The 27774-nt window shown below is 36.1% G+C and overlaps 2 long non-coding RNA genes across 2 annotated transcripts in view; both read left to right on the forward strand.

Annotated features, from left to right (window-relative positions):
* The first annotated feature begins 4292 nt into the window (after window positions 1–4292).
* On the forward strand, window positions 4293–7145 carry LOC116996185. Its single transcript, XR_004417898.1, has 3 exons — window positions 4293–4959; window positions 5248–5359; window positions 7030–7145. It is a non-coding gene; the product is annotated as an uncharacterized LOC116996185 (long non-coding RNA).
* A 7050-nt stretch (window positions 7146–14195) lies between these two features.
* The window catches only part of LOC116996186, a 113999-nt gene continuing 100420 nt past the window's right edge, over window positions 14196–27774 (forward strand). Inside the window, exon 1 of the long non-coding RNA XR_004417899.1 lies at window positions 14196–14322. This is a non-coding gene — a long non-coding RNA (uncharacterized LOC116996186). The remainder of the gene's footprint in view (window positions 14323–27774) is intronic.

Genomic DNA, 27774 nt, shown 5'->3' on the forward strand with positions numbered 1-27774 from the left:
CATCCCTAACTTCTACAAATAGGACTATGTTCAGCTCAGTTACAAAGTCCCAACCTTCGGGGACGATTTTTGTTGTTTGCTTTTGTTTGCTTGTTTGTTTGTTTTTAACCTGATTTGAAAATACGATTACATTTTTGTTTTAAGGGATAGATCCCACTTAACCTCAAAAAAGACAATTATTTTCCCCAAACAAAAAGAAATAATTGATAACACATTTCTTCAGGCAGAAAACATGCTTGGAAAATCTTTGTGATGAGCATTTAGGTTATTAGCATATAAAACAGGGGAAATGACTGAAATGTTGTCAGCCCTTAGATAATTAATGCTATTGAATGCATCCTACTACTCTGTCTTTGTATTTATTCATACCCCCAGGCTTATAAGACATAATTCTTTAGCCATGTAAGTATATGTTTAGTATATACATATACATATACATATACATAATAGCATACATTTTGTGCATGCTGCATTTTAAATATTAAAAATGCCTTAATGAGATCAGGTACCTCACTGCACACCACAACAACTTTTTGCCACACTTTTTCACCAGTGCACAATATTATAGGTGAAGTTCATGGAAATATTGAGCACCTGCTCAAGAAATTGCTGTTTTTATCACTGACAAAGCAGAGGATTTCAGTTTCACCCTAAAATGACACATAAACACTATTATTTACAAAAACAACAAAGAGAGGGAGCAGAAAAACCTCTCTGATGCCAGTCAATTATATGGCAGGTAGTTTTACAGCAGAATGATAATCTGGAAGAGGTAAGTTTATTAGTAGGCATAAAAATGTTGATTCCCTACTAAGGTTGCTGTTAATGCATGTAAGAATAACAAAAAGAACCTTCCTGAAAAAATAACAGCTTCTTCAGCATACACAGAGAAATTACTTGTACTTGCCTCTATCAGCAAATGCTGCCATTTCAAAATGGATTTATTGTTCTTTTACCTCTAGTAAATAATTATTGCCTTTTGCACTGCCAAAATTTGTTTTGTCTCTCAGCCTCTGCATGGAGAGCTTTTTCCTCTTAGTGAGGAAAGTTTAAATTATTTTAAATATTAGAAGTGAGAAGGAATCAAACCTATGCTTATCTTTTCTAATGCAGAAAATGCTATATGCTGTATATGTATAGTATAGTATATAAAATGCTATACATCCCAGCAGTACTACTGAAATTAAAAACAAAGTAGGACAAGAAGATCAAGAGTGATAGAGAATTACTAAAAAATTTTAAAAAAAAGTCTTTAGAAGAGAAATTTTTGGACGATCAGGAATCTCCATTTGACTGCACGTTTTTCTGTTGTCTTTATTGTTTTCCTAATAATCACCCACTAAACCTCCAGAGTGTTGTCTGCTGATTCTGCCATCACTTTTGACCTCATCTTAGCCAGTTAAAGTAGTTTGACTTTCCAATACTAGAGATGTTAGTTCAGGACATTGCTCATATCCTTAAACCCCACTGAAATCCCACAGTGAAAGATGTGAATTTACTGAGCTACCATCCTCATCCAGAATCAGAGATGAATCAAAGGGAGGGGCTGAACAGCTGGGTTTCAGTCTTCCCAATGCGCAAAGCAGCTTTTCCTGTACAAAAATTCAGGCCACCATACACCTTCTGCTGAGTGAGAGGTGTAACTCTTGAGTCATTACTGAGAGGTGCACATGCAATATGCTAATTGCAAGATCAGAAATTACTTTTGAATGTTTATCTCATATAGTGTGAAGAAATGCTGTGTTTTAGCAGACATTGCAGTCAGCAAACAGCTGAATTTGCAAATACCAGTTTTGAAGTACAATATCAGTTAGAAAAATCTTGTTTTGACTAATAAAATGAGAGATTTGCTTTGGATATCACTGAGATAGAATAAATAAAGTAAATCAAGATATCATTTCTATAATATCACTTCTCTGACCACAGCCTAACATTAGAAATGAGATTTCAGAATAAAGAACATCCAAAATATTACCTGAAGTGAAACATCTACAAATGATTACAAGGAAAAATTTACTTTATTAGAAAGATAGGTGCTTTGATCAGTGTTAATGAACTGCACATGAAAGGTATGGATTTCAAAGAAATGATGGAAACTACAATGTTGGAGGAATGTAATAATGTGTCAGGCTTTTTGCCACACACTCCTTGCTTAGTAGAAAATTAATGACTTACATATCTGAAAACCGTTATTTTAAGATTATTTTTGAAGCACCTTAATTATTCTTAATAAAATTACTTTACTGTGGATGCAAGCATAAAAACTGCTTCATTCACTTAGTGTTCATACCACTCCCTGAGCTCTGAAGCCTGCAATCCAGCTAGAGTACAGCACTCCCACAGTGCCAGGTTAAATGAGTCTTCCCATAAATATGTACCAATCAATTAATCAGTTTTCCTAATAATCACTTGCTTTTTCTATGGACACAGTGTTTGAAAACAAACAGTCTGAAGACAGTGGATTAAATTTGTCTCTCTGAGGGCATGAGAGTAATGGTTCATATTGCTGAGAAAGCATTTGCCATGGTAAAATAAAAGAGTGAATGAGTGGATGCTGAGACTAGCCTGTTTTTCCTTATGTGTTTTCCAGTAATTGCAAAATTTAAATACATCTGCAGCTCCATGCACAGGAAAAGTCATTTTTGACTTCAAGAAACCCTACATTTTCTGTTCATGTATCATACACACCAATTATATTTACATCTTTTTTTTTTTCAGAATCCTTGACAGGGCTGGTTTCTGTGAGAAGATGCTGGAAGTTTCCTCCACGTCTGGCAGAGTCAATCCCTGGCAGGTCCAAAGATGGATGTGCTGCTGGTCAAAGCTGGGCCAAATAGAAATGGTGATAATGGCCTTGTGATAACACATTAAAGAAGAATTCAAAAAACAAAACAAGACTAAACAAAAAAGTTATTGCACAGTTGTAATTGCAGCCAGAGAAGAATGGGGTGAGAAGATGTGAGAGGAACAGCTTTGCAGACACCGAGGTCAGTGCAGAAGGAGGGGTAGGAGATGCTGCAGGCACCAGAGCTGGGATTCCTCTGCAGTCTGTGGAGATCCATGGGGATGAAGAGGTTTCCTGGCAGGAGCTGTGAGCCCGGGGGGACCCATTCTGCAGCAGGCTGTCCTTGAAGGACTGCACCCCCTGGAAGAGTGACCCACATTGCAGCAGTTCACAGAGAGCTGTTGCCTGTGGGATAAATCCACATTGGAGAAGTTCATGGAGAACTGTCTGCCGTGGGAAGGATCCCATGTTGGAGCAGGAGAAGGACTCTTGACCACAACCCTCATTCCCTGTCTCCCTGCACCACTGGGGAAAGAGATAGAACTGGGAAGGAAGGAGGGGTGGAGGAATGTGTTTTCAAGGTCTTATTTTACTTCCCATTATCCTGCTCTGATTTTGTTTGTAATAAATTCAATTAATATTTGTAATTCAAGTCTGTTTGCCCATGATGGTATTTGGTGAATGATCTCTCTCCTGGTCCTTAAGTAATGAACCCTTTGTTGTATTTTCTCTCCTCTGTCCAGCTGCAGACAGAAGTGAGACAGGCTTTTTGTGGCATCCAGACTGTCTCAATCCACCACTGTACATGAAGTTACTGACCTCAGGATGTGCCTCTGAAGCTTTATGGAGCAGAATTAGGAACTCTACCAGGGAATGAAGCCCTAATTGTTCCAGAGTTCAGCACCACCACTGTTAGCAAAATAAAAGCTTGAGGTAAATTCACTGCAAAAATGTTTTTAAACTCCTGGCAAGCCTTATGGCAAAAGAGGTTTTTTAAACCCAGAAATGCAAAGCTTAAGGCAACAGCTGTTGTCTCTGAAGATAGAGGCTGACAAATGAATTGGTGAAACATATAGTTATGTTCCATTTGGCTTTAAGGTGAGTTCTTCGTGCCTTTTGGGTAAAACATTTTTTAAATTTTAGTTCTACATAAAAGCTGATCTAATTTAACAGCCCTTCCAGTAAAAGGCAAAATCCTATTGTCCCCCTTCTTTTACTCACTTTTTTTCCCCTCTCCTGTTTTCAGCACTAGCATTTTGCCTTCTCCCTTCCTACTGGCTGGGCTGCACAGCTGAGCCTGAGTCAGCTCACCAAAGCTATCAACAGAAGTGAATCACTTCCATACAAAGCTGATAAGGGAAGTAAAAATCTTTGCTATATCAGCACAAGATATTTGTTTTAATTCTTCACACTTTTTATTTATTTTCTTTCATATATATATATATGTATGTATATAGAATGTTAAAATAAATCCTCCATCACATTTACTTGTCATTGATCAGTCAACTTAATCATCATAGAAAAGCCTATTGCAACACAAAAGGGTCTCTTTGTGTTATTCTTGTCTTCTGCCTTCTGGAAATCCCCACAGTATCAGATAATCTAGCTGAATATCAGTGTCCCTGTGATTAAGCATCTATTATGAAAGATCCTTAATCCATCCTATCATTTTTACTGAAACAGTAACTGAAACAAAGCTGTTTACCTGCCCCAGTAGCCTGGTTTAGCTGGAAGTGGGCATTTTATAACACAATTTTTTAACAGTGGGTGGTGGTAGCAAATACCAACAGACATGAAATAGAGGAACAGCCTTTTGTATGAGTTAACACAAGTATGAATTCCTGCTGGTTGGGTTTGCTGCTTGTGTGCTACTTATTCACACATGATTTTCACAGTGGGCATCAAAGAACACTGAAAATTTGGGCTCAGGTGGTCAACCTTTTTTATTCTATAATACACAGTGTCACTCATCAGCTGTTACTTTTAATTGCTGGGTGTTGGTCTCAGACACATACTGAACCATAAGAAAGAAGCCCATCAAAAAAATCAATCAGGAACTTTGGTGGAAGAGTTTATTTAAGCATTGCTGTTATCTGTTAAGTACAACAAGAAATCTTCAGACACAAAGGAGAAGGAAAATGTACAGTTACATACAATGGCTGATTGCTGTTACTGTAAGGAAAACCCTTTTAAAAAATATACTTTTATCTCTTTTTTTTGTCTCATAAACACTTGTGTATCAGAGTGGGAAGAAAAATGAACAAAAACACAGGGCTCAACTAACTAACAAAAAGGAATTTAAAATGCCACAGTTTTGAAAGAGCATTCCAAAATGCACGGCTACTTCAAGAAAACATTGTTTACCATTCTGTGGGCATCAACTCCAGAACACATTGCTGCTTCTTTTTTTTTCAGGGTTTGCAGTGGGAGACACTTGACCATTTACTCTCTACTCCCTGCAGATAAAAGGATTACCAGAAGTGTTCAGAGCAGAGAGCTAGAACTTCTGGGAAAACAGGACATGAACTGGACCATGGATGGTGCTTCCAGGCAAGAAGCATTTATAACTACCAGGTGAATTGTAGAACTGCAAAATTTAAAAATCTCATCTTATGCACAAACATTTTACCTCCTTTTTGCTGAAAAAAAAGGAGATGTCTCAAAGTTATCAACAACATGTAAGAACAAAGTTAGAAAGTGATAATTTTATAAATGACACTTTTTCCCCCAGCTTACAAGGTTGTTGAAAAGTAATACTTGCAGGTAGGATGAAAGTAGGCTGTAAATCATTGTTTCAGCTCAGTTCAGTGTTGAAGGAGCAAATCTACACAGCAAAATCGTTGAAACCACTGGTTAAAAGTCCTGTAATTTAGTAAAGATGATCAGATTTTGTTATTTTCAAAGGGACACGTTACAGAAAGAGAGAGAGATATTCCTCTCTTATCACTGTTAAATCATGTGAACAGGTATCACTGACATGACCTCTATCTCCTCTCTCATGAAAATACAAGTACTAAGGCTGTAAAGAATGGAAAAAAATGGGGAAAAAAATCTCAGAACCTGAGGAAAATAAGACAAAGTAACACTGAAGACTTGCATTGGGGTAAAACATCCGAATACCCTAAAAGCACTATTCACAGAAAGAAATGCAAATTGATTTTTGAATGATTTTAACAAATTCTAATGCTTAAATAATGTGGAAAACCATATATTGGTCATTCTGCATAGGAAAAAATTCCTCATCATCCCTGCACTCCTAGATGAAAACTGGTTGAAGTTAATTTCACATTACTTTACTGCTCATTGTTTAGGCAATTAATTTAAGGTAGTCATCTAGATTTCCTCTGCAGGCAGTGAAGATGGAGCAGAACCCTTACTGCACAATATATCCCATCATAGAATTTATATTTGCAGGGGGTTAGAGGAATAACAGAGGCAAACAAAATTACTTTCAGATGGACACAGCTGGGAAAGAGATGCCCAAAAAGGGTAGATGACTAAATGCAGGTTTCAAGCTTATACTTAGTAGTATCTTTTACAGTTTTTCCAGCTTTGGTATTTCAAAATTCCTCAGAATTATTAAGTATTTACTTAATCTTTGAGGCATGGAAAGCAATAGGATGATAAATAGTTAAATGTGGGCATTTTGCTTTTCATACAGAATGGATAGTAACAGCAGACAAGAGGAGCTTAGTAAATAAAAAGGGTAGAAGGTTCTGAAAGGTATCAACTGTGCTCCCATTAACCCTCAGGCAAACTACTGGAGACTGGTTTTCCCCACTAGGACTTAGCCATAAACCATTTTAAACATAAACAACAAACAGAATGTAATTATCCCTTGATTTCTGGCATTCCGACTGGTTTTAATGTCTTCCAATGGCTGAACATGAGGATATTTGCATTTTATATTTTATTTGTTTTTAAATAAAACCAATTGGTGAAGTGTAAACTTTAGAAAAAGACAGATTTAAGACTCTCTTTGCCCATTTTGAATAATCTACGTACAGATTTTCATAGTTTCTTGCTTTATTCTTTTCACAGCCCAACTTTAATAGTTTCAGTTGGAGCTGCATTTTTGCAAATGAAAACTTTGCTGTGACAAGATAAGCATGAAGAAAATGAGGAACATCTTTCCTCTCAAAAGTCTGGTTTAAGTGACTTCCTTTGAATCATACAGTAATCGTGTGACAGATGATGATACAAAATGAATTTTCTAAGCTGGCATTACGTTGCTTTAACTGTAGGAATAAAGCCCACTGAAAAACAGATTGCTGCTTCAGTGCTGGTATAAAACTGAAATTATAAACTTGCCTGATGAATTGCTGAGTGGCTCAGAACAACAGATTTCGACTACATCAGAAAGAAAAGGTACTCCCTGAATATATCATCCAACATCCATTACCTTCCATAAAGGTAATGATCTTACAAGAAATATGTTTTGTCAAATAAATAATTTTTATGCAAAGAACAAATAATTTTAACTACCTGATAATTTTAACTAGTGTGGCCTTTTACTTGCCTCAAGTCCCACATTTTTTAATTTTATAACTTGAAAAAGTAAGAGGAAGGTCTTGATCATATTATGACTAAGCTGACATACACAGCTATTTTCTGGGCATCTTGTTCACTGTCTGAACATAAAAATGCAGGTTAGGATCATATAATTAATGACTTTATTATAAGGCCTATAGGAAAGAGCCCTGAGTTAATATCAGTCAGCTTTATTTATGGTAATTCCCAATTTTAAGTTGTGCTTTTTCAACAATAATATCTAATTTCTTTTTTGTCCCTGTGAAAAGCAAAATAAGTAACCACTTAAATCTTTTTTTGTCTACTTAAATGTAGTCATTAACACCCTGATGATAAGGGCCTGTTTTCTCTCTTATTTCATAAAGAACTGATGAGTAATGAGGAATTATTAGTAATATGGTAATATGAATAATTCTGTAACACAAAGAAATTATAGGCTTTTATAATTGCACTTCAAAGTTGCACAAATCATCACCATAACAAACTTTTCTTGAGCATTATAAACTTGATAAGCTCACCAAAATACAGGAACAGCTTAAACATGTGTTAGAAGCGATGTGCTGTTTCTGATGGATATAATAATATATCATTACAAATATTCCCCCCAGTTCTCATTTGGATTGGATAATGAGCATTGTGGTAGACAACAAGAAACTACATTTACCTAAACTGTGCTGAGAACAATTGACTGACTTAAACTTTGTGTCTAACACAGTTGGTCCTGTACTACTACAAATTACTGCATGGAAGAATTAATTAATATATATGTGTGTGTGTATGTGTGTATATATATATATAATATCAGCTCAAGGGTAAATTTAACCTTAAACTTGGACTAAAATTCATTTCTTGGGCAATATTCCTACAGATCTGAATCTGAAGTTCTCACAAGCAATTTGTTGGCTGTTAATGTAAATTCCAGTATTATCTCCAGGACTCCATGAATCATACACAGTAAAGGATAATGTGAATAATTCATATTGTTTATGTCTTGTTTATGCTAACTACATATTTCAAAAATGTAGAGATAAAAAAGAGCTAATTATTTAGGACACAAGGAGATGTGGCTAAAGCTAGTTTATTTCACAAATTATTAATTAGTAATTGAGGAATACTTACAGGAAGAATATGGGAACATGAGTGTTGCTACTCTGGTGTCTCAAGGCTTCAATAATTTTGGCTATTTACAATGATCAGCATGTTTTTTCCTGTTTGTAACTAGCAAAGTAAAGTTCTTTAAAAACATTCTTAAATGAAATCTTACAGCTGTCCTTTAGCCTCCTGACCTACAAGAAATGTTTTAGAAGCCTTTTTACCTGTATTTCTGTAACTTCCTAATGTATCTTTCCATTTTCAGGGAAAGACAAGCACAGTGTTTGCTGCATTGGATATAGGGCTGTTTCACCTGTGTATTTCCTCCTCATACAGTTTCTAAAACTTAGAATTAAGATTTTGGTTCCAACTTGAACAGGTTACAGCTTCCAAAAGAAAGGGATGATGGCTAGCAACTGGCTTTAATGTGGCTTAAGCATGTTCAAAAGGCTTTACTGAGTAAGCTCAGGGACCTGACTTCTTGCTACTTGAAAACTCTACAGGGCTTAATTTTTCTAGCCTTTCATTGTCACCTTATTTCTGTTATAAATCCCAGCACTCCTTTGTAATTAATTGTGCAAATGAATAATATCAGTGTAGAGATAGTGGTCTTGGGCCAAAAGCAAGGGCTGTATTTCCTGCACTCCTCAGAAGTGGATATCCACCACCACAAGAACAAAGAAAATGAGGTCAATGAAAATCCCTCATTTCCACTTCAAATGAGAGCTGGATATAAAGAACAACTTTAGCCCGCAGTTTCATTTCTACTTCTAAAATTCATCAAAGAGAGTTCTGTTAAAATGCTGTGCAATGATATTAGCAGTATTAATAGGAAATAATTATGAAGAGAAATAATACCTTTTCTGGAATGGGTCCTGATATCAAGTACCAATGCTGCTAATGTAAAGCTTAGCCCTCTTGGTATTCAGTGCTTTATTAAAAGAATTTTTATTAACTAATTCAAGAAAGAAATATGACGAATGTCTCCTTCCAAGCTCCAGCCCTATCTTTCATTACAGTAGTATCTGGTAATAGAAAGTGCTTCTGGCAATACTTATCTGCATATAATGCATAAAATTTTTAAGATATAGAAAGGTCTGTATGGGGGATGGCTACATGATACACACCACGAATATCATAACATTTGCTGCCTCAATTTGAAACTAAACCTAATAGTTTTTCTGGTTCTTTTGATCTTATAATTGTGAACTTATATGGGACAAGTTCTCAGCAGAGGAAACTGTCTCATAACTCCATCAATGACAATTTATAACTCATCTGCCAATCTGACCTGTACTTTAATCCATCATTATGGTCTCAGACCTTTTCCTTTCAGAGTTCTCTTTATCACCTTTGTCTTCTTTTTACAATTAAATGTAAAACAAAGAATTTCATTTAGTTGACATCATTTATGTAACTAACCCCTGCAAACTTTTCTGGTTCCTGGGTACTGTTATCACTCCCTGATGAGTATGTTGTCAGCATACATGCCATGATAGCATGCTAGTAGTACCAATGTCTATTTTCCTATTACTATTTACTTTTCAGCCTACAGGGGTTTCTTTTTCCCAGGCCCAAGCAGGATCAAAGCTCTCTCAGCCTAGGTAAAAATCTGATCTAAAGCACATAGAATTTATGAAATGCAATGGGTGGGATGTTGCTCATATGAATTACAAATTGCCACATTATCCATCTGCATCCTGGTGACAAGTAACTCCAGAAAACAAGTCTTGGCATAGACTTAAATTTCCTATGTTTAACAGAAAATTTGGGAGCTACACCAGGTTGAGGCAGCATCAGAGAACAGATGCTTTCTGATAGCTAGCTATGGTTCTGGTTCAGGAGCATATTTAAACACAGATATGTTTAAAGGTTTTGCTGCACAGGGGTAAATGTAAAACTGTGCTTAGAGCTAAACTGTGTGTCTATGAACAGGACCTCTCCACATTTTTTAAGGCTGCTCTAGGACTGGTGCTGGGGTATCTTCTGTTTTGATTATCTGACTATTATCTGTCAGGATGGGAAGGTCCATCAGATAGGAAATAAAATTGATATTGCTGTACTGTGACTGTGTTAAAGGTAGACAATCTCTGACTCTGGCAGTAAACTAAGACAGAAATCACCCTAGACATAAGACTAGCAAGAGGTTTTTTTTCTCTTTTCAAACTACGCTATATCTGTGAAACAATTATGCCAACTGAACCAGCTTCCAAAAATTCAAAATTGAGCTGTGCATCAGTATGTCTGTAAACAGCACATTATTACAGTGTTTTACTTTCTGTAGGATGGGCCGAGAGAATTTAGATTGGAATTACAATTATTGGTCATTAATGAAAATTTTAAATGGTTTATTGTGTAACCACACACAGCCTACAGGTATCTCACATATCTTCGCTAACCTTTTCAGACCTCTGGTCTGAGAGCACAAGAAGGCGAATATCTGCTGTTTGAGCAGCACATATCAGTTACTCTTTTCTCACCAGTTCCTCTTACTGGTATGTAAAGAATCATATTTTAGAAGATTCAATTATCAGGTTGCCATGATATATTTCAGTATAATTATATTTCATTGTCAACTACAAATTATTTGAGGTGCTTTTCTCATATACTTTTAGAATGATAATCTTATGCCACCCAGAGACAGTGAAATAGTAGAATATATACAAACCACAGAAATGTTAAAACCCGAAAATCTTATTTCAAAGTTTTTTTTTTTTTACTATCTGCTAAAGTGATGTTCTTATAAGCCCTCTGTCATTCAAAGCATATATAAGTGAGAGAAAAGCTTATAGAGAAACATATGAGAGCATATATTTGAAGACATGGCATTTTTATGTGTGCCTGAAAATCCTAGGAGTCTACCTAGCCTCCACCCCTAGTCATGACTTAACTGATAATCCAAATTTCACATAACCTCTGTAAACAGCTCAGCTCCATGCTTGAGTATTTCTATTATCATCAACTCTAGCAACTGATTTAAAAATCTAAATTCTTCTTTGTGACAGGATGAGAAACTTTTGTTTCCAGCCTTTGAACATGGGGCTGGGACAGCCTACAGACATTAAACCTCTTTCTACGGCTCTTGACAAATTTAAGAAGCCAGATAGAAAAGAGTTAATTATTACAGTCAGAAAGATAACTGGAGCTCATCAAGCAGTCAGATTGAGATTCTTCCTATACAAGAAAGAAAAAGGGACTAGTGAGTAGTGAAGGAGCTGCCTTCATCTCAGGAAATGCAGCTGTCATACAAACTCTGAGTGTGTAGTGCCATCTGCTTAATGCTTGAAGTTGCTTTTGAATCACAGAATGGAAGAATCTCTATTTGAGAATTCTGAGAACTTCTCTAAAGAAGTAAAGCAGGAGGAGCAGCCCTTATTCTTGTACTCTGTGCTGTGTGTTGCACCACTTTATTTTTCAGTTCCAAAGGAAGTGGAGAAAATAAGATGTATGGATTCTGTATAAAATATGGAGACTTAGAAGAACAATGTAGTAAAGATGAAAAATGACCCAGGGGACAAAAGGAATAGCAGAAACTCTCTGTGCTCAGCAGTGGTTTCCAGAGCTACACAGAAAACCTCCAGAAAGAATGAGGCTGCCCAAGCTTGGTATCTGAGATGAGCAGAGGTTAAAGTGTGTTGAGTGAAAGGCAGTGTTGTGGGCACTTCTTAGTGCAGGAGCTGGTTTTGAATACAGACTGCCTTTGCCCTCTCATCAAAAGTTATTTCCCACCAGGTTTCAACTCCCAGACTGGAATACAGCTAACTGCAAGCCTTGTTCTGCCAGCTACGTCAGGATTTTCCTTTGTGGGAAGGACTAATGCATCATTTCTTGTTAGTGCAGTCAGCCGTGGGCCAGATTTAAAATTCACCAGCTACTCTAAACTAGCTTTGTGTGTGCAGTCAGTACTCTTAAAGCCCTACCCCAGCTGTCTGTGTGCCAACTTTCTGGAGTGAAAAAGCCTGAAGAGGTGATTGTTCTTGTCAAATGCTGAAGAATTCAGTGTCTTTTATGGCCACATGAGGGAGAATGATAAATCATCTCTGAAAAAAAAAAAAAAAGCAAAGATGTTTACAGCTGTATATTAAAGCATAGTAACATTTTAATTTTGTGTTGGATGGAACCCAATTTAGAAAAATACAGTCTCCTCATTTTTCCTAAAATATGTGAGGAAATGCTAGTAAATTTATTACCTTTATTTGAAAGCAAATTAAGAAAGATTCCAAAGGCTGTATTAAATCCTTATTCGTAAAAATGGTATGTTATTGTCTCTGAAATTCACTGGGAAGCATTACTAATCCCTGCATTCAAGATATTGCATGTGACAGCCATGAAATTTAAAGCTGGGCAGTAATTTTTGAAGGGATAATACTCTGTCTTGTGCCCTAAAAATGAATTGAGCTGATGTGAAGGGGGTTGTTATAATAGAGTTATATAGATATAGCATCCAAAAGCAAGAACAGGAACTGCCAGTAGCTAAAGTGTGACATTAACATGTTTCTTTATTGGAAATGGTAGCATGGGAAACCTTCCTGGAGAGTCATTAAGTATTCCTGCAGTATGAAAATTCTCTTCTTTTCTAGAAGAACCATAGGATAGAACTAGGAATGTACTGAAAATGTTGGGTTTTTTAACTATAAACAAGTTGTGAACATGCATAACAACAGCAAAGCTTTTTCAAAAGCCATTTTTCTTTTTAAGACCAGTTCTGTGAAATGTATGTAATTTTAGCCAACAGCTGCTAAATGGTAGATGTAGTTTGATCTTAATGTAGTGCTAGAGTTCTACGCTGTGTTCTATGATGCTGTAATATTCACCCTCCTGAAGGTCTTCTTAACAACCTCTTTTTCTAATATGTATTTATTTATAATATTCTCAGGCACAGAAACTCCATGCCCTGGTACTGGTATTTCGGAAGTATTTAATTGCCAGCATAAATATATATACACCCACACAGAGATATATATATATTTAACTGTTCATTTATCTGCCAGAACTGCCCTTCATGCAGTTTGATTCCCATTGTGACATCTTCACTCCCGATACACATATAAAAAGCAACAATATTAACTTTTAGATTATGAAGGCAAGTACATCAAGTTTTCTCAGTCTCCTCTCAAAGCTTGGGACACCTATTCTTGCTGTAGTAGTACTTCTTCAACACTGTGATTTATACTTTAAAATTGATCCAGGGAATATCATCTGCTTTTTCTGGGGTTCAGCTTTCCTGTGCATAGGCAACTTTCAATAATCCAGTCGTTTTCATTGCCATCCTCAGGCTTTTTGTGCTTGAGTTACCAATGAAAATTTTACACTGGACTGGTTCACAAGACTGAGCCTTGAAACTGATCTTTTCTGCCCAAACCCACCACCATCTTTCTCTCTTGTGAAACCATACTTTGATAACTGGTCTTTCACCTCTTATATCTCATTTCTCTTTTTTCCCTCACTTTTTTCAACTAAAATTAATTAAACACCTGACTATCAGTAGCTGCCTATTAACTTTAGTAACATCTTCCACTTTAAATAATACAATATTTAGTGAAGCACAGACATATCAAATGCACTGATATAGTTCTTTAGATTAACAAAGTTTGTGTTTTAGTATTAACATCTCTCTACTGAGAGAAAATAAAGACCGGCTGGATAAATAGCCCTAGACTTACAGAATACAGGTGAAAGTAACTAATAAGTAGAGTGAAAGAAGAATTTTCTTCTCAGTTATTTTTTATGTTTTTCTATTTTTTCTCCTCCCCTAGTATATTAAAACTATCTACTTTCACAGGTAGAGGCACCTGACTAGGAACTTCAGTGAATGTGATTAATTTTTCTGGGTGGATTCTAATTCTCTCATCTGTGAGTCTGTGTCCAGTCCCCTGGCAAACACAGCTGCCTGTTCAGAGAGCTGCCAGATTCATGTGAGTTTAAACAGTAAAATGAAAGATGTTTGTGAAAGACAGAGTGCAAGAGTGAGAATGGGTAACATAAAGACTAGTGTGTTGTATCTGCTTTGCAATTTCTTATTCCATGTGAATTTAAATCCATTTTCAGAATACATATTTTTTAAGATAGTGTAACTTCAAAACCTCTGCATTTTTGCTGTATTTTTCCATCATAACCATGTTATTCCATAACTTATGTTTCAAAGCAACTGCTGCTATAAAGAAATTTGTGATTTTTCTGAGTTCTGGCTGGAATTTTGGTATCAGTAACCTTACTGATTTTTTCATAAGGCTGCCTAATGATTTTCCTTTGAAGGCTTGTGAACCCTTATTTTCAAGTAACTAGATTTATATTTTATTACAGAACTTGGTTTGTTGGCAGATTTAGTAAAATTTTCTGAGCGTATGTTTGATGGGTTGAACAGGATAAAAGAGTTTCATAGATGTCTTTGTAGAGGATAAAGGGCAGAGGCTCAGTGTCATTTTTATTCATGAAGTTTCACTGACAAGAAATGAGGTTCTAATCCTGCAACAGGAGTGAGCACAGGGAATCATTTTGCTTGTGGAGTTTCTCACTGAAATCTGTGACCAGCTCAGAGAAGTAAGAAAAAAAGAATCTTTTCTTTTTACCCCCAGCTTCAAAACTTTCATTCTTTTGATGTTACAGGCAAACCCCTAATGCTTCTCCTAACATAGGAGTTATGAAGGGACCATTTTTAAAATATAGAATAACATTGTTACATAATAAGCCTGGAAAAAATCTAGAGAGTGTACAAAGATGTAAAGCAAATGTTTATCTGTGCAATTACATTCTGTATCTTGAAATTTTTCCCTAACAAAGGTTAAGCAACTGCACACAGTTCAAGTGCTGTGCAGATGAGTTACCTCTGCAGTAAGAATTCCTCTGCATTGGAAGTCTGAAAAATGGCAGAATTTGGTGGAAACAGCTTTCATTTTCCATTCTGATCCCAGTATTTCCCACCAGAAATGGGGAAGTGGGATGGCCACCTGTGCAATCTTAGGCAGGCAGAGTGCAAATGTATTCATTTGTAATGTACATTGATTCTGAGCTCAAGAAAAACTCAGGTAGGTGCCATCAATTACAAATGGATTACTGCATTATTTTAAATACTAACTCTGACTCAGGGAAAATATTCTTACTGCTGTTGAGTATTTTCTAAAATGCTTGAGTGTAAAGCCATATGTATTTCCCTGTTCCCCGTTTGCTAAATTTACACTAGACTGCACCATTTGCATTAAACATATTTTTCTAGAAAATCTTGCTCAAATTGCTGTTTTAGTAAAGGATGTCATTATCTGAATTGAGTTTATGTGGTAAAGCTAAGGTGTTGTTTTAGGAGGGAGGGCAAAGAGGCGGAAGGCTTGGCCTCTGGGAGAGATCAGCGTTGTTCAAACCCAACTGGTTCCAGCCAACTCTAAAGGGAACCCACCTAAGGACACAGCTGAGCTCACTAGCAAAAGTGATGGTGCCTCTGAAAATGCTTTTAGGGGTAGAAAACAGCAGAGTGGGGAAGGAATACTGAAGTTGGAGGTCTAGTATAAGTCCTTTTAAGTATTTGGCTCTTGCCAGAAAATTTCAAAGTATTTCCAGCAAAGCCAGAAAGTGAGCCTCCATATTATTGTCCAGCCATTTTCTAGTGTCTGAGGTGATGAGGGAAAAAGCAGTGGCAAGGTAATCTCTGCTCCCTGGAGTGAATATACTCACTAAAGAGTATGTGTTTTCCCAAAAGAACAGCAGCCTCTGAATAAACTTACCCTGGAGCCCGTACACCTCTGGGTGAAGCTGAGCTTGGAAAATGGGGTATAAAGGTGTTTTTCTGAAGCTTGTAAATGTTTGCTGCTTTTTTGCATTGGTTTGCCACTACCCATATCAGGAACTAAATACTTATTATAACTTGCAATAACTTAATTTTTCCTATTCCATATGTTTAGCCCGTGACAGTGGTTGTTGAGTGATTTTCCTGCCTTTGTGAAGTCTGAACTTCCTTGCTCCTTTCCTATTTTCTAACTCCTGTCTCACAAAAGAAATAAATTGACTGACCAAATGCAGCTTTGAGATTTGCTCTAGTTGTGATTGAGGCCAGTTCAATTCTTGGTCCTGCTGGGCAGGAGTAGAAGTGTGCTTTTCATCATCCATCTCTACAGAGTAGCAACTGAGCAACAGTATCTTAATAGCACAGTATGCTTCCTCTAACTTGCTTTAGAACCATATTCAGATTCACCCTGAAGTCAGACAAAAAATATATCCTAGAAATGAAAAACTACTCCCCACCTGTGAGAAAATCAACAAGCATAAAGGAAAAACCTAAAAAAACCCGTACGTTTTTAGTAGCAGTGAGTAATTACTCATTTGCAATTAACTTGGAAATTATTTCGGAACGAAGCCACAGAGCAAACCTTTGTGATGGCCAGCAGAGCTATGGTTGTGACTAGCTGACATGCCACCTATATGATATTAACCACTTCATCCCGGTTTGGATTAACAACAGAGGTGATGATTTAGTTTGTGCGCACTTTTTCTTTGACTCCTGATGCTACCCCTCTACCAGTTGTTTTGTTATACTTCCCTAAGGTGACTTTGCCCTGTATTTATTACTTGAAAGAGCATTAATTAGAAAAAGTTAATAAATGGCAGATGAATTGAGTTAATTAGTTCACTGAATAGTCTGAACACTTCTGCTTGCTGGAGAGTTTAATATTGTTGGAGATACTCATGCAGTATTTGCACAATGACTACTTCTCAGAACTTTATTGAATAAACTCTTCTCCAAAGCAAACCTGAGCGTGGAAAGTGTCAGTGCTCAGCTATTAGCTTTGGGAAATCTAAGTCTTTCTATGCAGTCATGAATTATGAATGTAAGGTAGAGAGGTGAGCCCCAAATAGAAAGAAGTATGGATCCTCCTGATGCTTCCTCACCCTACAAAAACTTATGGTCAGAAATTTTCTGCTACGCTTTTGAGAACTGGAAGTTGCTTAGATACTGAAATTAGTAGTTTTCTAGTTGTACTTTTTAGTTTTCTGGCTTCTGTGATGATCAGAGATTTTTATCTACCACCCCAAACTTTCTGGACAAATTAAAGAAACTCTACATGCTTAGCAATTTCAACTCATTTGTGATGTTCACTGTCATACTATGGCAAGTTTTATCTGAAAACAAATTACCCTCTTCTTGTCCCCTAGCTCTCTCAAAACACAGTTGGTTCAGTCTTGGGTTATCCATTCCTACGCTCCTTTTTAGTGTCTGGCTTTGGCAAATATATTCATATAGTTTAATTTTTGCATGGAGTACTGCATTCTATTTTCTACAGTAATTTCATAATTGGTTTCCTCTGCCTGAGTTAATTGAGAGCTGTTAAGCATATGAAGCACTACAGAACTAGAAACTGTCCAAAATAATACTGCTGGATGGTTGTATTCCCTGTTGCTAGTAACTTTTTTTTTTCCCCCCATGAAAAAAAAGGTAATGAAGGAAAGCCCTTAGCTTTTAAACTGTTTTCTGAGAGTTCCTAATGATGGGGATTTTAGTATTGGAATGTATTTTCTCCTTAAGGCTTTTTTGTTTACTATATTCATGACACCAGATTCTGTTCAGAAAATAGCTCAAAGGCAAGAAAGAATGTTTCATTCATTGTTTAGTCTTGACAGTTAAATGGTGTTACCTGATCCCTTTGTGAAGACAGTCACTTCCTATCTGGTTGGTTTTTGGGACTCTGTGCATACTTATTTATTGCATTTTTAAGATAAAATACTTGAGCACTCCAAAGAGTAAGGACTCTTCACCAAAGAGAGAGCCTTTGAGACTTGACTGAATTTCCTCAAAGTGGCTGTAGCAGAATGAATAAGCTATTCTAGAAAGGGAGAGATTTAGATCTGACCCTCCTTAGCTTAAGGGGCAAATTGGCTAAAACATTAATTCAGTGTTCGGGAAGCCTGGGTTCAAAGAACCTACTTCTATTTCTCTATCTTTAGAGAATCTGTAGGACTGACTGAAGTGTTTTATTTTGGTTTTGAGTGGAAGAGTGTTTGGATACAAGTAAATTGCTTTCAGCACAAAACCGAAATGGCTTTCTCTCCCCCTGCTCCCTTCTGTTTCTGTTTTTAGCTAACATCAGTCACTAACAGACCTTTTGCCCTTACTGGTTGTATGGGACCAGTTGGTAGGATGAAGTGAATACAGTTATAAGCTCTGCCTGTGAGAGAAACATTTGTGGAATGACAAGATAACAGTGGTATGACATATGAAAAAATTTGGGAATCTGACACGTGTCTTGTGCCACAGAGAAATTAAGCACTTGATACAGGGTTGTTGAACCTGAAAGTTGGTAATAGTAATACATCATCTGTTCCTAAAATATTGAAGTTCCTTAAGGATAGCAGGGAATTGGATTTTTTCCCTATGGTGGTTAATCCCTTACGGTACAAGATTCGATTTTTTTTTTTTAATATTGTGTTTTTTCCCAGCTGATCTTTTGCACTCCATTTCTTTTTATCCCAAAAGCTAAAATTTCACTTCTGTACTGTAAGGTGCCAAACACTGCTTGAAAAATGTAGTAAATACCTCACACTGTCAAGGTTTATGACAACATAATGATGATGTTATACATTTATTTGGTAACATTGTGATTAAGAATTTCACAGGAGAAGGTTAATCTGACTCTAAGCCAATCCTGTAAATCAGAATTAGCATCTTGTAAATTCTTACAGCAGTGCTCATATGGCATTTGAATCTCTACTGGCACCTGAGGGAAAAAGTTTAATCTTGTGATACCTGAATGACTCTCAATCTGAGTTCAACTTTCTGAAAATTTCTGAAATTCCTTTGAATTTTCATGCTGCCATCAGTCATGCATTGGTTAAATAAAATTAAGTCTTCTTCAACCACAGAATAAGGCATGGTGGTATTTTGGGGGCCAAAAGCAAAGGATTCCTTCAAAATACCTATTTTAAAAAATAAAACAAAAAGTCAAATACTCTGAGTTGGAGAAAAATTAATTGCCTATGCAAAATTGCATTTGGAAATCAAATTTGATGGGAACTTCTTAGTCCTTAAGACGGACTAGTATGCCTAGTAATTTCCTTTTAAGAAGAAACTTCCCCTTTCCTGGAATTAAGCAAATCCTTCCTGCAGCTTTTCTTCATCAACTAAAACCTCTCTGATTTGACCTCCTATCTTGCCATAAATAACAGAGAAGAGGGTTCAGAGAGTCAGAGAACGACTTTTTATGAATGTGCATTTCTGTTTGATCATCCTACTTTATCAGACTACGGTTAAAAACAAAACAATAAAAAAGCCTGTCAGCCTGGCTGTCTCCATAGCTGTCTGTATGCCTTCCCCAGCAGTGCTGGCTGTCAAGCTCATTATTCTTCCTCAGAGTTGGTTTGACCCACTCTTGTGCACTTTTGCTAGACTGATAAAGTTTGTGGGATCTTGTCTCTTGGGTAATACATTTAGAAGGATAAGTTAATTCTGCTTCTCTCCAGTAAGCACTTCTGCCTGGCTTCTCCAGGGCCAGTATGTCTGAGTAGTCTAAATTGCTTATCCCATAGGTAATGAGGTTTGCAAGGCCACAGCCAAAACCTTTCCCTTTCTCTACTTACCCTACTTTCTGTAAAATGCTATGAGAGATGAGGTCAGATTTTGCTGAAGCCAAAAGGCTGTTAAGCAAAAAACGTGAAAGGTTTTGGTTCTGTGTGTTGTTGTTCGTGGCCTGGATTTTTTTCTGGTTGGTTTGTTGGGTGTTGTGAGCTGGGAGAGGGGCAGGGTTGAAGACAGGATCAAAAGGAAGGAGGATGAGACAGGAGGGGACAGAAGAGTAGGTGTTTGGGAGAGAATGTAAGTGTTGGAATACCTATCTAATGGGAAAGGGAACAGGAATCACCCCTGGTGGAAAAGAGTATAAAAAGTTATTTGTTTGTAAAGTGTCTGTGTTGGGCTCTTGGGGGAGAGACAGACACCTGACTTAGCTGAATCGTTACTAATAAAGTTTCCTTTTGCTTCAATGACTTTTTTCCCCATTTAATTGTATCTAAAAATTAGCTCATTTCTAACACTGCCACTGCATTCTGGTTTGGTACCAAACCAGGGATGAGTATTTAAGAGCCTAGAAAGCTAAATCAGAGCAAGAAGTCTATTGTTGTTGTTGGTTTAAAAAGTAGAACAAAAAATCTCTACAGTATTTCATGCAGTATGTAGTGTTGCAGAGAGTATGAAGGGAAATCCATGTTTGGCAATCAGAACTGAAAACTGGGTCAGGCACTAATAAATGGCTCTTACTAATGGTAAATTTTTTTCATTACCGTCATTCAGTCCCCTAAACAAAAATAAATTTCCAATTCACTGAGCTTAAAGTGTTTAATTACTTTTTTCATAAACTTTTAAAAAAGTCTCTGTAATAGAAATCTTAAAAACATCCCTTTAAAAAAAAAAAAGTTCTGTTTAATGAAGAGTGACATGTCAATTGCCTGCAGACAGCTTGTTGGAGTAATGAGTAAAATAACCTAATAACTAATTGAAACTCCATTGAAATAAAGTCATTAAGAAAGTAGTATCATATCTAAGTGAATTAACTCCATTTCTATCCTGAATTATCTAGCTGTTGTGCTTTGATCACAGCTGAATTGGATCAATTAACTAATGAAAAGTGAAAGCTATGAAAAACTGCAAACTCTTTTATAAAGCTTTTTTCCTCTTTTCATAAGACATTTCAGTAAGCCATCCTGGGTCTTTGAAAACTTTCTTGTGCAAGGGTTTAAGATGGGAATAACAGAACTGATGAAACTCTATTCAGGGACAGATCCTTTAAACTAGAGCTAGTTAGGGAGCTGTGCAGCAAAACAAGACTTTTGTTGTGCAATATTTTTTATTACTTTACTTTGAATGCCTTGAAAAAAACACAACTATTTAAAAGCAAAATAAAGCAAAATCCTACTGGCTTCTTAAACATTCTTATGCTTGTTCTGTTGGAAATCTGGGCTTCTAAAGCTTTAGGCAGTCTTTTCAGAAGGAGGTTGGGGTTGTTCACTCTCCTGTGTCCGCTATGTCCCAAATTCCCTACCATGGTAATGCAGTTGATTTGAGCCAAGAAGCTGGGGCTCCCTGAACCCCTCCGGTCCCTGACACATGGACTGATGATTTTGGGTTTGTCATAATGGGGCAGATTCCAAGATGTTCTCTAGGGGGACTTGAAATCTCTGTATTTCCAGGTCCCCTGTGTGCAACTGGGAGCTCTTATCTTGAAGTTTCAATTTCTGCTTTTTAAGATTTAGGGACAGAGAAGGAACTGAGGACCTACAAATCTTGTGAGAGAAAAATAAAGGCTTAAAGGTGACTGAGACATCTGTGAACTGTAAATTTCAAACTTAGTAATGTCTTCTCTTGATTTTATTTATTTCATATTTGAAGATTAGTATAGTTTTTTTGGGTTGTTTTTGGGGTTTTTTTTTCTCCCGATAGCTAGTAATCTGTATATCAGTAAATCCAAAATTAAAAAATTCAGTCTAACTCCCTAACTCTTTAGCTCTTAATAGAATACCGTGCTTCTCAGGGGAATCTCAGGTGGTGATTCTATGTTTGGAGTAAGCTTCTGAATACTGAAATGCCCAAAAGTCTGCATGGTAAGGTGAGATCTACGAAGAGATCACAAAAGAGAATTATCCAAGAACAGATATGTCAGACTGTGTTCTTCTAGTCTACAGGGAAGCATGTCCTTCCATGGAGGAGTTGTGGTTTGGATTCTTGTCTGAAAACTCTGAGCCTAAAGAAGTAGTTTCTCATGAGAGACTGAATCCTTTCAGTGCTCTTAGGATAAATAATGCAGGGCATTAAGAACTCAAATGTGATTTTTGCCCAGGAAGAGGCTAATTACTAGCTTTAAAGTACTGGAGTCTCTCTGTTGTGTGTTAAAATAGATGAGTTTTTGCATGGGATAAATATTATTTGGTCAGAGAACATGGTTCCATATTTGAGCTTACAGAAATTTCTATTTCATAATATTTCAGTCAACACTTTTAAAAACCAAAGTCCCTTATTTGTTGTAAACTGGTCTGTTCATACCCTTCTAAGGTACAAGAAAAGAAACCCTCAAAGAAAGGAGGGAAAAGAATCCTGTTGGGAGCTTCTGACACCACCATGTCTCAGTCTCTGTCTTCATGAAATATGTAACTTTAGAGTGCTTATACCTGAAGCTACCTTTGCAAAGATATAAGTGTGTCTTAGGTGATCTAATTAAAACCTTCTTTTGCTCAAAAGCCTTGTGGATTTCCCACATGTCACCTTCTCTTATCCTGATGGCATAACTTCAGTAGTAAACCAAGAGTAATTAATCTGCTGGCTTTGTCTCTGTAAAATTTGCTTGCTATCTGCACTCCTTACAAACCTACGAAAGCACCTTTCCTATTTACAGGGAGTTGACACTGCAACATGGTGACAGCTCTCTTTCTACATTTAATGATGGACATTGACTGGATTTAGAAAACATATTCTGATCCTGTAGCACTAAAAGTACTGCAAAATAGTAAACTACATGAAATGAGGTATTACTGAATGTGTGGTGCTGAAGGATAAGACACGAATTGAATCTACATGTAAAATAAAAACATCCGTTGGCACTTAGCTGCAATCTATTTTCAAAATAAGTCAAAAACAGCATCTAAGTGATAGGTGAGATTTGTTCTGGCCCACTGCCCAGAGGTGGATTCTGATTTATTTGTTAGCTTTGCTTAATTGGTAGGTCAACAAACAAGGGGCTGGCTCCATTATAAGTGCTGTCAAAATGCCAGAAACATGACTTGAGATAACGAGGTATGCGGGAAATTAAAGAAATCCCTCGAAATAAGCACTTGTCCTGTGAACTTCCTTCCTTGTGAAAAAAAATACTTCTGCATGTCTTGTTGGTTGTCTTTTTTCCTCCTCTTCTTTGGAATTGCTTTGAAGTGTTCCTTTAAAATATATAAATCTACATTATCATCTCTGTAAAAAAAAATGCTGGTTTTAAATAGAGCTGTTATAAAGCAGGTAGGCAGTTAGGATTTAACATATGTCAGGAGTAATCCACACTTAGCAGACGAAAAAAAGTAATTTAATAAGAAAACACACTTGTATGCCCAGTAAGACTTCTTTAGTATAAAATGCTTTACAAGAATAAACTACAACTTAAACTGGCACATATTTCTTCTGCAACTCCAAAATAATTTCCCAAAGCAGCAATTTATGTTGATTGTTTAAAATCCAGCATGAATGATTATGGGGTGACAAAGACTAACGAGACTTCATTGTTACTCAATTGGGACTTATAAGATTATGCATTATGTGAAAGACTATTTAAAGGAAATTCTATTCAAGAAAATTGGAAAGAAATCAACGTGGTAAAGCTCATTAATTTTAAATCTGAATTAGCTATTAATTCACGTGGTTCTGCTTTCAAAGTTGTGAGAACAAAATATTGTTATCTACTTAATAAAACTGTTGGAATGATAAAATGTAAAGTTGAAATATTTTTGGCAGGAAATAATTATTTTTACTTCTATTTACTGCTGAGTAGCAGTTTCCACAACAGAGAAACTTGTTATAATTACAGGCACTTATTTTGTGCCTACCATTTTTTCTTACAAGTATTCCGTAATTCTGGAAGCCCAGAATTTCTTTTTTCTGTTCATAAATACTCTCAGTAATTTATTTTTTTTTTAATGTTTATACTTGTCTAACTTTAGGAATTGATTTCACCAATGGTATGTAGAAACTAGAACAGTTAGCATTTTTCAAATTTTTTTCCCATAAAAACGAGTTCCCCATAGAATTTTTCTGATAAACTTGCTACTTTTAAACAACTTTCTAGACAATATTTTCTTTCTTTCTTTTTTGTTTAAAAAAAATTAAAATATTCATTTCCCCTAAGTTTTGCTACATTATTGTTGGGCTTGTCATAAGTACAAGGTGTCAACACAAATTTAAAAAATAAGTTAATTTTTCTCCAGATAATCATTGTACATTTGTTTAATGTTTTAAAGCATAGAGGCTTTTGCTTACTTTGACGCCTAATTCTATGAAATTGTTTTAATTTCTATTTGCAATCAGATCCTAGTGGAAATTCTTCTACTACATTATATTCCATCCATCAGAAAAAAAAAAAAGAAAAAAAATGGGGTGATTTTGGTAGAGAATATTATTTCTGATCAAAAACTGGAGGATGCAAAAGTATATTATCACTTAGTGGCTGTTTCACCTGAAGCTGTTTTCTTCCTGGTAGTTTGAAAGATAAACCTTAGTTGAATATAAAAAAATATTGGTCAAGAGAAAATGGAGAAGGAAAAAAGAACTGATGCATTGAATATATTACTGGCAAAAGGAAGACACTTTGTTTCTCTGGTGTTTTCTGTCTCACCTTTGTGATGTCCTCACACAAGGATGGTAGTGCTGATCTTTCAAGGAGTAGCAACAGTTGTTTGAAACAATTTGAAAGAAGTTTTGAAATAAGTGTTTGTTTTTTAATTATCGGTGTTTTAAGAATGGCAAAAATATATTGTGGTGTGGTGGCCTTTCATATGAATTATCTCAGTAACAGAATTGTGATTTAAGAGCATCAAAATCACATCTGCAAAAATGCTGATGTTGACAAGAAGTGGCTTCCAGGATTGGGAAAGAAGAAAATTGCATTCAGTGGAAGATTATCTTCAAATAAAAATCTGAACAAAACCTTTAGAGATGGGAGAGGAAAAGAGGAATTTCAACACTACAGAATGTTTTTTTTTTTTAAACATCGATTTACTGGAAGAAGATATTGCTTTATTCTTTTACTCATTTTAGATGGTACCATTTTTTCCCTGTTTGTGTTATGAAAAGACTATCCTGAAGACTATTTTATAGGATATTTTGAATCATTAAATTCCTTTTCAATTTGGAAAGTCACTTTTTGCATCTCAGTCCTTTGCAAAGCAATTTTTCTCCTTATGCAGTGCTAATTATGTCTTTAACTAGAAAATACGTAGCTGAAATTTCTCACAGAGGAAGCCATTCTAGAATATAATTTGGAAAAACTGTGTACAAATACAGACCTAAGAAAAACAGTTTCAAAGCTTTTGATGTATCTGAATAGCTCTGAAGTGTACTTGGAATCTTCTCTTCTGGCAATTTGCAATCACCCAGTATACTGCATATGTTGGATAAGGCAATCTTAAACTTGGAGAGCATTGAGTGGGAGATAAAATGTAAAGTGTGTTCTGTTTTAAAAGTAGCTGGTATTGGTTAGATCTGGATGTTGTCTGGAAACAGAATTATTTAGCTCCAACAAAGATTGGCAAAGCTAGTAGTGCTCGAATGTACTTTGTTCTGGTTAGGTCAATTTTAGAGTTCTGTATTAAGTCACTCCTAAAAGTAGCACATAAAATTAATGCAAAGACACAAAATCCAGGGCTGTAGGCACACATTGGTAAACTACTCCTACATGTTCTTAATAGTGTTGATTGGAGGAATTTTCACTGGTTTCTGTGATTAAGATGATAAAAGCTACAGGCAGCATAAGCTCTAGACAATTTAGTGTACCTCTACTTAGAAGAAAATAACTTCCACTTTACAGGAATTCTCTCTCTTTTTTCTCTTTTTGTTGTTTTGTTTTGTTTTCTTTCAGTCCTTTAATAAAAAGAGATCTGTTATGAGATATATCACTCCTGAAAGTTAGCTCATTGTCACTGAATGTTGAACATTTTTGTAAGTCCATAGTATTCATAGTTATCTTTGTTATTTTCATAAATTGTCTCTGAATGAGTTCTATCCAAAGGCAGGAGAATCTTGTTTGACAGAGATACTCTCTTAGTGCTCTGCTTTTGTGGGTCAGTTTGAAATAGGATCATCCATTTAATGGGATAATAATGATTGGTAAGACAAGGCCCCAGTTTCCTGATTTGGTTTGGGTTTCCCAACACTTCAACTAATTTCACACTCCTGTTGTCTTAGAAGTTGAGCAACTTTCCAAGGAGGAAAAGTAATCACTGTGTAAGATTACTGGATTTTGTAGGGTTGATTTTTAATCCCTTCTTAAATCTATCATCCCAGAGGCACTACCAGTAATGCTGGGCTCAGCTTTGGCCAGCAGCAGGTCCCTCTCGGAGCCATCTGGCATTTGTTTTGTGGGACACAGAGGTAGTAGCTTCTAGCAGCTTCCAGAGAAATCATCCCTGTAACCATGCTTTCACTAAAACCTTGCCACACAAACCCAGTATGGTGCTAAAGAAGGTAGAAAATAGTGATGCAATTAACCTCCCTATCTGAGGAAGTAGAGATTCATGTCTCTTGTTTTTCAGTAGACAATATTAGCTGGCAAATTTAGGTTTCAGTAAGAGAAATACATCTTTTTTGGTCAATCTTTTTATGTGCAGCAAATAATTCATTTACGATGCAAAAAAGGAGCAGATTTATAAAAGGAGAGATAGTACAGCTTGTTAGACTAGCAATTGACAGGGATTCCTGAGTTTCAGATATTAAGAAGCTTGTATTCTATTCAGTTATAGTTTAATATAAAATGAATGAGTAAAACCCTTAAAAATGTAAATGTTATTGATGTATGTTTATTTTTCCTCAAAGAGTTTTGGGTTTTAGCTTGGCCATCCATTTCAGTGAATGTGAATTTTGCTGTCTGTCACATGTTCACCTGAGTTTCAGAGATTTCAACCCTACCTTCCATTCAGCAAAGGGGAAGAGGGTCAATGCATCACCAATGTGGTGTTTTTTTAAAGTCTGTTTCTAAAGAAACTGTGTTAGAATAAAACAAAATTAGGTCAAGAAGAAAAAAAAGTTACAGCACTTTTTAAAAATAATTATGAGAGTAATAACTGCGAAAGAGAAATCTTGTTAGCAGTGGTTCTAATACTGGAACATAGAACTAGAAAACTTTTTTCCACAGGAGATTGCTGTAAAAGGTAGTGATCCATCAGGTGTCTAAGGAAAGGTGGAAATAGATTCATGTCTTTGTCAGAGCACTTGGAGTATTTTGACTAACTAAAGGTAAGAAAACCAAGAGGAAAAAAAGACATTAAACTAAAGTCGTTCTTTTGCTAGTAGCCAGTTAGTTGCAGTTTTATCACAAATTTAAAAAAACTATTCTTTATGCATGTGACTATACAGATATTTGATTCTTACCAGTGTACATAATGTACGTATCTGTCTATGTATCTGTAAAAATATTTTCAGATAAAATTGCCCATTATACTCTAACAAAAATGTGTTGTTCTCCATTGGGAAAGGCCCTTGGGAACATTCAGGCTGAACAGTTTCACATAATTTCACCGTTTTCTCCTTTATGGGAAACAGATATCTACTAGTGGCATATACTTGTGTAAGTACTTAATGATGGGTTTTTTTAGCTGTCATTTAGAATCTGAAAATGGTGATTGAATTCCATGTTTTAGGTTCTACA

The sequence above is a fragment of the Catharus ustulatus genome, chromosome 5, assembly GCF_009819885.2.
Source record: "Catharus ustulatus isolate bCatUst1 chromosome 5, bCatUst1.pri.v2, whole genome shotgun sequence".
Taxonomy (NCBI): Eukaryota; Metazoa; Chordata; class Aves; order Passeriformes; family Turdidae; genus Catharus; species Catharus ustulatus.